This window comes from Equus caballus, chromosome 31, assembly GCF_041296265.1.
Source record: "Equus caballus isolate H_3958 breed thoroughbred chromosome 31, TB-T2T, whole genome shotgun sequence".
NCBI classification, from domain to species: domain Eukaryota; kingdom Metazoa; phylum Chordata; class Mammalia; order Perissodactyla; family Equidae; genus Equus; species Equus caballus.
The window spans coordinates 14,627,798-14,642,688 of NC_091714.1; the positions used below are offsets into that span (position 1 = coordinate 14,627,798).

Genomic DNA, 14,891 nt, shown 5'->3' on the forward strand with positions numbered 1-14,891 from the left:
TATTTTCTGTAAAAATCTTCATCTTTCCTAAATAGACCTCGGCTTCCCTTTAAGCATGCATGAAGTAGATTTCTCTACCAATTAGTCCTAAATCAGTGCCTCAACTTTCCTAAGAGGACAGCAAGCCTATCCCGGAGAGCTGACTCATAGAGTATACATGTTCTTTCTTTAGTGGATATGCATAATTTTTCTCATTCTGAGAAGTAGGCAGAGAGCACAATCTCAAAACTCATTGTCATACATATTTTTTAAAAGTTCATTAAGAAAAAGATATTCATAATGGACATGCAGCCTCTTCATTTCTACAAATTGATGGCTCTCAATTTTTTCCCTATAGTTTATAACTGTGAAAGTTACAAACCCTGTCCTCAGAAAAATGCATCCATGCCCATACATGTCCACTAATGTACACAATTTACAGGATTCCTAGAACTCTTCTTTTATAGTTTATCTATCAACTAACTCCCTTTGAGTTCTTGAAATTTATTGAGAAGTTTTGTTCAAGATACTCCAAAAATCTCCCCAAGACCATAAATGTGTTGCTTACCTCAAAGATACTGTGACATTAGCCCCCATAATTTAATTTCTATGATTATTTTCTGTCATGATGACAACTGCGTAAATTAAGACACTCCCATAAAACTCCTTGCTGTAGTTATTCTAAGCATATTATTTAGGGCTTTGCTCATTACATCACACAAGATCCTGTTTAGGATAAACTTTAAATCAGAAATTACTGTGCTTCTCCTCAGTGGATGATTTGCCTTTATTTCCTGAGCAGTTTGAATGATATATCTGTTCATATCTCTTTCTTTAAATTTATAGCTAGAAAGCTAAGAGCTAAATCTGTGGCCAGTTACTGTAAGTGTTTAGGATGTAATACTGTTTTTTGAGCACTAACTTCATTACTGGCTCCATCTTACTTCTTCTTGGCCCTAACTTTATCATCCACTTCTTACTTATGTTACGTTGTTTAGAAGCCCCTTTATAAATATTGTATAACAATGCAAAGTAGGAAGAAAGAAAAGGTGGAATAAAAAGAAAAAAAGGTTTTTTCATTGTTATATTACATTATATTCAATTTCTTTCAAAGCAAGCAGCTAATTAAATATTGAATTCTGATTTATATTTTAAACTTTTATAAGACTTTAGAAAATTTAGAATAAAACAGAAGAAATGAATGAAAATTATTTTGTTAATCCACGTGTTCCATTGGTGGTTGCAAAATCTCAATTGCCAAAACTATTTTTTTAGCTACAAAACATTTTTATTATATAGAGAAGAGACTTTCAAATATATAGAAGAGTAGAGAAAATGGTATCATGAACACTCAGATAGCCATCGCCTTGATTTTAAAATGGTTAATATTTTGCCATATTTGCCTCTTTTAGTTTTTTTCCTATGAAAGTATTTTAGAGTAAATAACAGACACAAAAGACATGAAGACTCATCATTCAACACAAAGCCAGGATGAAAGGGCAAACAGACAAGTTTTTTTTTTTTTAATACAGAAAGCAGAGAAATTCACATACTAAATAATGTATTCACAATGACTATAACACATCCTTTGGGAATTAGTATGTATTTGTAGGAAGCAAAACAAAACTTCCCATGGAAAAACCACTTTCATGAGATGATTAGGTGGACTTGGGTTTTGTTTCTGCGTCTGTCACTTGGCGAATGAAGAGACCATCTTTAGAATGTTCCATGTCATCCATTTCATACATATATGATGATGTAATTGCAAGTGTTTACATCATTACTGAAAGCAAGTGATGTCATGCTAGTGGGGGATCCTTGGAACTAGCACAGTCGCTTTTTGTTAAATGGATCCGAAATATTTACAAATCCATCAGAACCACCTGTGGCAAATGTAGTGTGGATGTTGTGAAAGGAAATGACATTGACCAGGTAAATCTGCTCAATCTTATTTTCCTCTGGTCTGTGACACTTGAAGGCACTCTTCTGTACCTCAGGACTTGAGTCCAAGTACTTATCTGCCACTCAGCCTTCAAAAGAGCTTAATACATAATCCTGCTTGTTTAGAAACGCTCAAATGCAGTGCACAGTCTGGTACCAGGCTGGACTCCCCAATCCTGCTGCACGTAGCCCATGTTTACGTAGCTCTGTAAGACCCACCTTAACACCCTGTGGTCGGCCATGCCTATTATCAGCTGGTCTCCAGACACTGAGAGGATACACACTTTTTCAGGCTGAGAGAAGATCCCGGCATTACAAGGAGTTCTGGGATCCTGAAATTTAACTCTCTGGTCCCAACTCATATTGGCCATCACATTCACTTCTGGAATATTATTCAACACATCTGATAGGGGCATCACGAGTTCAAAAGATTTTCTTGATCAGTGTTCAAATCATGCATTCTGAACTGATGGTCTAATCCCCCACCCTAGGCATGCATGGATTGTAGGATGCACCATGCAGGACAGTGCAGGCATGCTGGTACTTGAGCTGCATGGAGTTGGCCAGCACATCATGGAGATGCACGGACATGTCCCAGGAGGAGACTAGCAGGAACTGGGAGGTACTGGGGCTAAACTTCATTGAGGAGAAGCCATCCTCAGGTGGCTGGTTCAGCTTGAATTCGTTAGACCCAGTCATCTTGGACTCCTCTTGGAAGAAACTCTGCTGCCACCTGGGGCCGCCTTCTTGCTTCCCTCAGACATTACAAAATCTCACTTCCAGGTACTTTAGTATGCATCTCTGAAAGGTAATCACCTGTTTCTACAAAATCACAATAACATTTTCCACACCTAAGAAAATTCATAATAATCTCCTAATATTGCCTAATACCTAGTCTATATTAAAATTTCTGTTATCCTAACCCCAAAATACGTTTTATAACTGCCAAAGCTTCTTAACCTTAGACTGGATTAAGCAAGCATCCTCAAAGTTCCTATTCCCCTCTATTTAGCCATTTCATTTGCCTCCAAATGCCAACATGCCTCTGCATAGCTAAGTGGTTAGTAAAAATGAAGTGCTGGAATTGATCATATTGTGATCCCCTTCAGTAGCAAGAGTTAACTCTAGACTACTTGTCACTAATAAAAAAATTATTGTCTAGGAAAATTTCAGCTTGCTCCAGTATGCATTAGTTTTTAACATGGGTTCACTGTACCCAAAAGCTTACTTATTTACAACATTTCTAGCTTCGAAGTAAAGAAGAGCTTCTCTTCCAGTTCTTTCAACAATGTTAAACAATGTCATCTTTTCAACATTTCATTATATTCTCTGCCTCTCTTTAAAGAAGTAGATGCTTTCTTAATAATTTATGCCACTCCTTGTGTACGTTCAGCTCCTATTAAACATAGTCTTATTCTTTTATGTGCTGTGGAAATATTAGAGATAAATTTCTTTTTTTAAATTTCCTCCCAGCAGCATTACCTCATACACATTGCCTAATTTTATAAAGCATCCGTAGATCAGGGATCTGGCATATGCTGTTTTATTTTTAAAAACAAATTTCCCGTAAATGCAGTTTTCAGTTTACACTTATGAAGCCAAAATGTCAAGATGACTCAAAAACAATACGTTAAATTGCAAGTGAACTTTACAGATTTGATTTGGTAAAGATAGCACAAGATTCAATGAGACCGTGTGTCTACAAGATGCCTGAGTGAACAATTAGAGATCACTCAGGAAGATAACGTCAAAGGCCAGACCCACACCACTTATGCAAATACCTTGGGGTGGAATTAACCTAATAGAATGAAACATTCTCCTCCAAAAAAAATGTCAAAGCATGTGGAAAATGTTACTGAAGTGTCTCTTCTGACGAGAATTTCAAGGAGGAATAAACTGGAAAAGTAAGCACTTAAAATTAAGGAAATGGGTAAAGAAGTTACTGCACACGGGTTCCATCTCCTATTTCTACCCAGAAAGAATACCACTTATGACTGTGTTTTCCTCTGGTCAGGTGAAAGGAAATGTGTAAACACTGACAAGAAAATTTTCACATTTTGAGGTACGTGGGGTGCTACTCTGGTTTAAAATTGATTCAGCTTCAACTAAAGAAGACTGACTTTGACCTATCAAGCATACATTATACATCTGCTTTAACCGTTAAAGAATGCATCAAATGCTATCTCAAATAAAAGAATGCGCTCTGTGAAGATAAGAAGGCATACTTCCCCTCCTACAATGTCAGTATCGGTAATGGCTGTAACAGTACTCCGGAAGATAAGTTCCCCTTCCGGGACATCAGGATCATGTTGACCTGCTAATTTGCAACTGAATACCTCTTTGAAACTTTGATGAATATGTATCCTGGGCGTGTTTACTGTATGTTCTTTATTCTTTTCTTTTTCTTATGTTCTTTATTCTAAAAGATATAAAACTGTACTAAAACCATGCTTCTCTGTAATGCTTTTGTCCTTTGTGGAGACTGCCTTCTTGGCTTATAGTCCTCAGCCTGACTCAAGTAAAGGTCACTTTATCTCTTTTATCTATAGAATGGTTATTGGTTATTTTGTGTCAACAATACAAAGATTGAAATTATGTCAATCAAATGTTAAAAAAGAAAATTCAACTGAATAAATTTAAAGATCTAATTGGCTTTATTAGGTGATTCATGAATGGGCAACATTCCATCTAGCAACTAGAAGGGCAGTCTGAGGGGTTCTACAAAATGGAAAGTTTTTATAGGGAGAAAGACGGGGCAAGGGAGCTATTAGCAAAAGAAAAGAAAAGATTATTTTTAGGCCAGGCTATCTCCTCTTGACAAAAGGGAGCAGCAGGGGTCTTTATCATGCAGATCGCTTCTTCTTCTGAGGCATAGAGAGGGCCTATGGGATAGAGGACTTTACCCATGCTTGACCAGAAAGTTCCAGACTGTTCAATCAAGATTACATTTCTGAGGGGCCAGCCCAGTGGTGCGGTGGTTAAGTTCATGTGTTCTGCTTTGGCAGCCTAGGGTTTGGGGGTTAAGAACCCCAGCGCCAACCTACACACTGCTCATCAAGCCATGCTGTGGCAGTGTCCCACATACAAAAATAGAGGAAGATTGGCAGAGGTCTTAGCTCAGGGACAATCTTCCACAAAGAAAAAAGAGGAAGAATGGCAACAGATGTTAGCTCAGGGCCAAACTTCTTCACCAAAGAAAAAGATTATGTTTCTGAGAGAAGTTAAAACTGCAATTAGATTAAGCATTAAATCTGGGTTTGGTATCATGGGCTTTAGCATGAGTGATGCCATTTTAGATTTTCTTTTTAACACAACACGTTTGATCTTGATGTTTATGTGGGGGACTGGTCTTGGCCATGCCAAGATATGTCTCTTTGGCATGAGGATTATTGGGCTGGTTGCTTTTGATAAACTGGGACAGGGAAGGAGGCTCTGAGGAGTGGAACTTGCTTGCCTTTTGTTAAGAGACATTTACATTGTAAAGGAAATCTCCATCTGTAAAAGTCTCTCCCTCTCTGTACCAGGAAGAAGAGGGGGATGACTTTATCTATAGAAACTCTTAATCAATACCAAAGGCAAGGATTTAAATCTGCATAATAATCTTATTTCTGTTTCTTGTAACCTCCTGTAACTGACTCTGCCCACCCCCAACATCCTCCTTTGTCTTAGCTGAAGATGATATTTAAGGTGGGGGCTTCAGCCATTTTGGTGAGTTGCTCAGCTTGCCTGACCACTCTCACGTATACATGTTATAAAGCTTTCTTTAATTTTCTCCTGCTATTCTGTCTCATGTGGATTTAATTCGTTCTCTGGCCAGACGAACCCAAAGAGGGTAGAGGAAATGTCTTCCTCCCCTACATTTATCACACATGAGCATTCCATGACTCCAAGACCTTTTTGGAAAGGATTTGAACAATAACTCCTCCACTTATCCAGAAGAAATAGATTTAATGAAGTGGAAGATTTATTCTGAAGAGTTGGAGGACTGAAAGCCTTGGAATATTGGTCCATATTTTGAAATTGAGATATGGTGTGGCATCAGTAGGCATCCCACATTCTATTCTCACAAGAGATTCATGGTTGGGGAAGGGTATGCCATTAAAATCCGTCAACTCCTTCCAAAGGATGGTCTTAACTCCCACCTGCTATTTCATGTCATAAGAGAAGTGGAGCCAGGAGAAATCACTGTGTTGACACAAATAATCCATAATCAATCTATAAATCAAAATTGGGGTGAGTTTATTATATGAGCCAATTTGAGGACTATAGCCAAGGGCTTCCAGAAGAAGCAGGGTATACAGAGTCATTGTATACCCTCTTGGAGCAAAGAACATACATCACATAAGACAGGAATACCTCTTTTACAACAGTGATGAGATGCTTTGCTGGCACAGCAGGTCAGTGGTCACAAGGTGAACACAGCAGGTTGGTGCTCAGCAGGTCAGTGGTCATGAGATGAGTTGAAGCAGGTCAGTAATTAATCCTTAGTTTCTGGGTAGAAATGCTTATCCTTAAAGAAATACTCATATGGGAGGAGGCAACATCTTTATCTTTAAGGGCATTATTCTTGGCTTTGGGACATTGTTAATGCTTAAAGTAGATGTGCAATGCATGCTCAACAGGCCATGTCAGGTCTTTCTGGAAAAAAGGTCAGGCCAAATTAGTTTTAAACCAAATGGATTCCCCCTATACTCCAATATGTCCTGTTATTTTTCACATATTCATCAACTACAATACTCTGGTGAAGGAACCATAGGCTCTGTTTCTAATTTTCAGGACCTGTACATTTTATACCAATAAACTTTTACAGCAAGATTGTCTAAATACCAAGATGTCAATAAACAGAAGCACTTCTGGAGTGATGGAATAAGGTCCTCTGAAAATTTCCTCCTTCATAAAAACAATGAGAACACTGGCAAAAATTATAAAATTTTTTCAGTACGCTGGAGTTTAACCAGAGTTGCAATAAGCCAAGGAGCATTTATTCAAGAAAAATATCTGAATCTTGGTGAGAATAGTGAGCTATGTGGCATTTGAACTTGCCTATTCCCAGCTTCTTCTTGGCAGCTCCATGGTAGTCTTGAATATCAGCAGCCTTGCAACCACCGTATCTGTGGACACCAACAGCATCACTGGAGATGTCAAAGTAGGTTTTGTGAAAGAAAAAACAGAGCTGGACAGTAGCTAAAGTGGTAAAAATAGATTTATTCAGAAAAACTATTGTCATGGGGGAAAAGAAACCTCGGTATAAAACTGAGCTTAATACCAAATAAAACAAGGGAAAGTGGGAATTTATAGCCAAGGAGCAGGGTGAGAGGGTCAGCAGATGGAAAATTACTAAGAGGGAACATCACGGGTAAGAGAGGATTCTGACTGAATTAGCATAACAAGATTCTTACCAAGGGCAGGCATCACCTGGGAGATGGGGGAGGAATTTGATCAGATATCAAGTGCCGTCAGATGATGAGGATAGAGGATTATGGCTAAACCACTCATTTTAACCTCTCCATCTGCCTTGTCCTGCTTCCCTCATTCATTTACAGGTATTTGTTCCTGAGAGCTCCCCTCGCAAAACAAATTTCTGAACACGAATCAGTATTTCAGAATCTGTTTCTAAGGGATCCCAACTTAAGATAGAAGCAGTAATAATACCATAGAGAGAAGGGATATTTGAAGCAGAAAAATTATTAAGAAGGCAAGAGGGGATGGAATTAAAAGCACTATTGGAGTATTGATGGAAAGGGAAATTTTGTTTATTTTGATAAGCTGAATGCAGGGGATGGGGATAGGTGGGGAACATTGTCACAATAAGACCATGACAAAGGGAAGAGTAGTTCCTTTAAGAAAATTAGGACGTTAAGTAAGCAAAAATGGAAATATGTGCTGGCCAAGCAAATAAAATATTTGTCCACTACAAGGGAAATTCAGGAGCACAAAAATAAATCTCAGAAAGGGCTGGAAGCCAGAGACCTCAATAGCTTTGGGGAAAACAGAGAAGATTGTCTCTTTTTCTGTCTTCTCACTTCGATAATCTCTTTTTCCTCTGGTAATCCTCTTTCCTTCCTTCCCTCCCACTTTTCAAATTTACCCTGGCCAAATTTATACCACCCACTTCATCTTTTATTTCTATATGACCTCTGGTTCTGGTGCCTGCAGTTTACTTATCACTCCCGTATGAGTCCTGCTTTGCTGTAGTTCGCTAGACTTATCTGTATGAGCATTTACAGAAGGTGACCAGCGTCTGAGTTCAGAGATGTGGTGATTTTGTTTGGAGTACAGGGAGCACTTTAAATTGGCACTTAGCTCCCTCTCTGCCTGTAAATTCAAATCGCACCTCCTCTCATCGGTCCACTGATGACTGGGCACCCGCCAGGTCAAGAGCACATTCTTAGCCCAATGGAGCTGTAGCTGGGTTTGGGTTTGGGGCTAGAGGATTTATTTTGCATCCTATTCAGTGGAGGCTTTTGTTTAATAGTCATCAGGCACCTGAGGAAGTTACAATATGAAATTTCATAGCCGTTCCCTAGAATTACTTTCCCAGGGGAAATCCTCAAAGAATACTCACATTTTACACTTATATGGCCAAAGAGTGCTTTGAAAAGTACATTTTCAAGGACACATTGGCCATTTTTATCTCTTTGTCTTGGAAATTACCTGATCCTTTGTGCATTTTTCATCGAGATATTAATCTTTTTACATTAAACAGTAGAAATTTGATCTATATTAAGGCTGTTAACTTATTGACATATAGACAGCAAACATTACTCACAGTTCATAATTTGTTTTTTAATGGTGTTTAATAGCATTCTCCCCACCCCCAGGGGACTGTTTTATTATTCTTCTTTATTTTATAAAAATAGCTTTAGAGACTTCTACCTTCAGCTGCAATAGATAAAAGGGATAAAATTTACCCTCTGACCACAAACAAACTTTAAAACTGAACAAAATATATAAAATAATTGTTTTCACATGTTGGGCAACAGGCAGCACATGAGTTTGATTCCTGAAAGAAGGAAACCAAATGCGGTAAGCCTCACAATCACATCAAGTTTCTTCTTGGGGACACATTCTGGAGCAGGATGAGGGATTCCCAGCACAGCACGCTGGTCTTTCCAGCTGGAGGAGAGAGTTCAGAGTCCAGGGGGCTGAGGTAGCTGCAAGTTCCTACACAGTCACTGCACAGCAGGACAAACGAGTTAAAAAGTCTTCTGATTTGGGGGTGGATAAATATCATAAAACATCAAAAATTGATAAAATCAATTTCATCAAAATTAAGAACTTGTGTTCTTTGAAGCACATATTAATAAAATGAAAAGGCAAGCTAAAATTGGGAGGAAACTTTGTTCCAACACACACCTCTGATAAAGGACTTCCCCCCCCCCACCCCCCCCCAACCCCCCAACCTCAGACTGGCTGCGATGTTGGCCTTTCCCATTCATTTGAAAGTGGGATGACTACCATTTCTGACAATGTTCAGAGCACGAGGTTTGTCTGTGCTCTGCTCGTAATCAAGTCAGCTCCCTCTGCTGGTGAAGCTGCTGGTTTTCATGGCCTGCCCGGCTCTGGTAGAACCACCAAACCAGAGGGGGCGGCAGGCAGGAAGGTGGTAGATGGAGTCGACCACAGGCTAATAATGCCACAAGCCCCACTCCTCTTACCCAAGGTTCAGTAGTATTTCTTGAATAAATGTTTCTCAAGTTTTATATGCCTTGGACAGATTTCCAGCATCCTGAAAATGTTGTTTTTGACCATTTTGCAGAGTTTTTTTCCTTTTTTTTCTTTTACTTTTTGATCCCCTTCAGTCATATCTCCCACCCTCCACCCCCTTCTCTGGAAACTATCAATCTGTTCTCTGTATCTATGAGCTTGTTTGTTGTATTTTTATTATGATTTTTAATTTTACATATAAGGGATATCATATAGTATTTGTCTCTTCTGGCTGACTTATTTCACTTAGCGTAATGCCCTTGAGATCCATCCATGTTGTTGAAAATGCAAGAATTCATTCCTTTTTATGGCTGAATTTTATATACACATATGTATATGTATATGTACATATGTGTATATAAAATCCTGTGTGTGTGTATATATATACATAATTTTTTTATCCATTCACCTATCAGTGGATGCTTAGGTTGTTTCCATATGTTAGCTGTTGTAAATAATGCTGCAATGAACACAGGGTGCATATATCTTTTCAAGTTAGTGTTTTGTTTTCTTTGAATAAATGCCAAGAGGTGGAACTGCTGAATCACGTGGTAGTTCTGTTTTACATTTTTTGAGGATAAAGCGTTTTTATCTAGATTGTGTAAAGAACTATCAAATTGCTATAAGAAGACATCATAGTTTTTTAAAAGTGGCACAATATTTGAGAAGATACTTCACAAAAGAAACTTTACAAATGGCCAAAATCACAAGAAAAGTTGCTCAGAATCTAGTCATCAGAAAAATGTATATTAAAACTACAATGAGGTAACAGTAAACACCTACTAGAATGGCTAAATTTTTTTTAAAAACCAGAAAATAATAAATAATAGCAAGAAAATGGAATAAGTGTAACTCTCATACATTGCTAATGGAACTCTAAAATGGTAGAGACACTGGAAAATAATTTAGCCATTTCTTACAGAGTTAAACGTAGATTTACTATGCAATAGCAATGTTATTCTTAGGTATTTTCCCGAGAAAGATCAAAATATAGGTCTTGTGTTGGTTTCCTATGGCTGCTATAACAAATGACCACAGATACGGTGGCTGCTACATCAGAAGCCTATTCCCTCATAGATCAGAAGGCCAAAAATTCAAAAGTCTCATCACTGGGCCAAAAACAAGGTGTTGACCCCTTTGCTTTCCCTCCAGAAGCTCCAGGGGAGAACCCGTTTCTTGCCTCTCGCAGGTTCTGGTGGCTGCTGGCGTTCCTTGGCTCGTGGCAGCAGTGCTCCAATTTTTAAGGCCAGCATCTTCAAATCTCTTGTGTGCTGTCTTCATATCACTGTCTCTTCCTCGTGTGCTTCAAATCTTCCTCTGCCTCTCTTATAGTGACACTTGTGATGGCATTTAGAGCCCACCGAGATAATCCAGGGTAATCTCCCCATCTCAAAGTCCTTAACTTGATCACATCTGCAAAAGCCCTTTTTCCAAATAAAGTAAGGTTTATAGGTTCCAGGGATAGGACCTGATATTATGGGAGCCTTTATTCAGTCTGCTACAGGTCTGTACAAAGACTCACAGAAATTTTATTCACAATGGCCAAATCTGGGAATAAAATGTCCAACAATATATTAATAAATAAACAAGGTGTAGTACATTCATTTAATGGGATATTATTCAACTATAAAAAGGAATCATTACTGAAACATGTAACAACATGGATGAATCTCAAAATACTTATCTTGAAAGAAGCCAGACACAAAATAGTGCATATTGTATGGGTCTGTTTGTGCAAAACTCCAGGACAAATAAACCCAATCTGTAATGATAGAAGCACATCCATGTTTGCTTGGAGCTGGGGAGACAGACTGAGGATTGACCGAAAAGAAGTATAAGAGAACATTTTGTGATGATGGAAGAGTTACATGTTTCGATTATGGTGATGGTAGCGTGGGTGTGTACGCATGTCAAAACTGATCACCCTTAAAATGCTGTGAATCTTATTGTATATAAATTGAATCTCAGTAAAGTTAAATTCAAATATAGATTTTAAATGATTAGGATTTGTTCATTTTAAAAATTAAACTTCAAAATTTAAAAAAAATCTCATCTCCCACTATCCAAAATCACTTAGAAAAATTATTCCCATGTAAATATTTTTAAATACTTATCTATTTTTTATTGCATGCTTTTATTTCATTTTAATATTTACATTTTTACCCATTTTGAACTTATTTTAAGACAAATGAGGAAGAGATTTTTCTTTCTGGCCATACTGTTTTCCCCAAAACAGTCACAAAATAATCATTTTTTCTCACTTATGAGAAGTTCCGCCCTTATCATAACTAATTTTCCACATATACCTGGTTCTATTTCTCTATTGTTTATTCTAAGTTGGTTTGTACATTACTTTCCTTGATTTTTTTGTTTGCATTTTTAAAAAATTATTTTAACCTTAAGAATGTTTTGGTATCTAGGAGGCCAAGTCCTCTCATTGTTCCTTTTTCTCAGAATTTTGATGACTTTGTTTCTTATCTTTTATTTCCACATGACTTTTTATCTTCATCTAAGTTAAGAGACAAATATATATACAAAAACAAAACGAAACATAATCCCCTTGGGTAAGATTTTGACTGAAATAATGCTGAATGTATAAGTTAACTTAGGTATAAAGTATCTTGAAATATTCAGCCTTCTTATCCATAAATAAGGCATGCCCTCCACATATATTCAAAAATTCTTTTACATCCTTCACTATGATTATAGTTTGTTTTATAAAGACATTTCTGGTTCTTTGTTACATGCTACCTAAGACTCAAGATAACTTATATCCTCACTGGAATTACATTCTTTAATATTGTAAAGTAATACCCTTTATCCTTTTTACCATGTTTCATCTCAAATTCAACTTTTTCTGATGTTGATAATGGGTATAGTCTAATACCCCTTTGCTAACCCTTTTACTTTCAACTTTTCTGAATCACTTCATTTTAGTCAAGATTTACAATTGATCTACAGTTGGAATTTTTTGATCCAATAGAACTTTGTTGTTTTGTGTGTATCTCATTTGTATTTAGTTTCATAAAGAATGTCATTGATTTCATTTTAAATCCGATGGCTTATCTTTTGCTTTCACTTTTTACTTTTTACTGTATTTCCCTTGTTTTCTACCATTTTCTATATCATCTATTCTTTGTCTACATGCCTATTTTCCTAAGATAGATACACTCTATTTAATTTTACTAGCAGTTGCTAATATACTTTCTAATAATATGCTTACACCATATTTCTCAATTTATGCTTCAGAAATAAAGCAGTGTATATTAAATACTTGTTTCGTTAGAAAGCTTTTTGGCAAGTTCTTGTAATCTAATCCAATTTGGTTTATATAAAAATGGGAATTTTCTAGAAAGCTATTGTGGTATCTAGTGGAATCCAAGAAAGATTCCATTACACATGCCATAGGAAGGAGAAGAATGTACACAGCCAGACTTCCGGAGCTACAGGGACTAAGAATTTCAAAGCCATTGGCACTTCCATTTTTTTCTATTTCTCTCTGTGGATCAGTTTAATTTCTTTGTTACTATATATCAGAAAAGAGCTTTAAAATTTCACTTCTTATGGTTTTAGCCATCCGAGAGATATTGTCCTGAATCTCTCAGGATGCCTCCCATCAAATTTTTTGCAAAGCGCCACCAGATTTGCTTGATCAGATACCTTCTCCTAGATCAATTAATGAGGTTACGTTTGATGCAGTGATTGCTCCTGCCATAATCAGGTAAGTAGATAGCCAGGGGAGGGAATGTGGTTTTTGGCATAGCAGGGATTATGGCAGGCAAAATAGTACGTCCTGTACTATCAAGCTATATAAGATAAGGAAACTATCCCTCTTTTGCCCCCATCACCCGGTAACTAACTAATTTTGTCAATTTCTGGCTTTATTTTTTCCCCCATTGTGTGATCAACACTTTTTGTCACATTATATAAAGAAAGAGAAGAGATGAATAACATGTAGAGAGATGCATAACATAAGAGAGAGAGAAGGAGACTTGGCATTTGGATCCATGATTGTAGTTTGTTTCATCTGCTTCCAAAGCCTGGCTGCCTTCCTGTTGGGATTTCCTTGAGATACTCCTCTAATCATCTGATATCTAAAAACCAGCTCAGAAGGATCACTGTTTAGAGCCAATATAGGGAAAGCTCTACCCAGATCTGCTATGTTCCCAGTTACAGTGTGGTGGAATCTCTTGTGTCCTTACATCTTTACTTGGGGTCCTTTTGTTCTTCTGCAGAGCACCTGAGATGGAGGGCAGAATGTGTAGGTTTGAATATTCAGTATGCCAAGTGGCTAGAGAGTGGGAGTCTGAAGTCTGAGTCTTGACTCTGCAGTTTCTCCATTAATTTGTGGAATTTCCCTCAACTGGCCAATTCTATCATGTTGGGAGATTCTCCTGCGTGTGTGGTAGATCTAACTTGGATTTCAGCTCAGCTCACTCCTGATGTTTAGCCAGCTACTTTGATGATAGGACATTCATATTAGAGGCAGATTCCTTAACTTCTGAAACTTTTCGTACGTACATATGTCTGTATATATATGTGTGTGTGGCTTATGGTTTTACTGTAAGACTATATATGCATTCCTAAAAAAACTCAGGCTCTACAAAATCAAGCAGTAAAATTAACACTGCTTATAGATAAAATAAGATTAGGGGCAAACTTCTCAAAAAGCCTAAAAGATCTGTGGAACTTTGTAACTAGAGAACTAACAAAAAAATAACAATCCTAATGATAATGTTGGTGCAGTTAAATTTCTAAACAGCATTTGCACATAGCATCAGAATGGGTCAATTGATTATAGCCTTAAGCATGAACCTTATGCTTCCTCATTCAGGATATAGTCTTGGAGGACAAGTGGTGTAGATCTGCGCCTGGGAACTGAACCCGGGTCACTAAAAGGGGAGTGCTCCAATCTTAACCACTAGGTCATGGGGCCGGCCCCTTCTCTAGTTTTAATATCACCTTTATTTAAAATGTTTGTTATCTAGAAAAGTTAATTAAATAATTCTGGAATTATTTATCTAGTGAGATAAGAATCTAAACGTTTAAAATAAATCACTTGCTTATCGTCCATCTGCATTAATTCTTTGAAAAATTCTGTTCAATTTATTTATTACATTACCCTTTTTCTATTAGATATTTTAATATAAAATAGGGCTTATGTCTCAGTAATAGTTTATAGAGAATGGTCTAGATTGGGTTAAAATACCAAAGTAAAAAGGAGATACTCACAGGTTATTCAATAAATAAACCATGAATCAAAA

General features: G+C 37.2%; 1 pseudogene; it reads right to left on the bottom strand.

The window, feature by feature from the left end:
• Positions 1–1,637: 1,637 nt before the first annotated feature.
• On the bottom strand, positions 1,638–2,619 carry LOC100060189 (mitotic checkpoint protein BUB3 pseudogene; annotated as a pseudogene).
• Between the last annotated feature and the right edge of the window lie 12,272 nt (positions 2,620–14,891).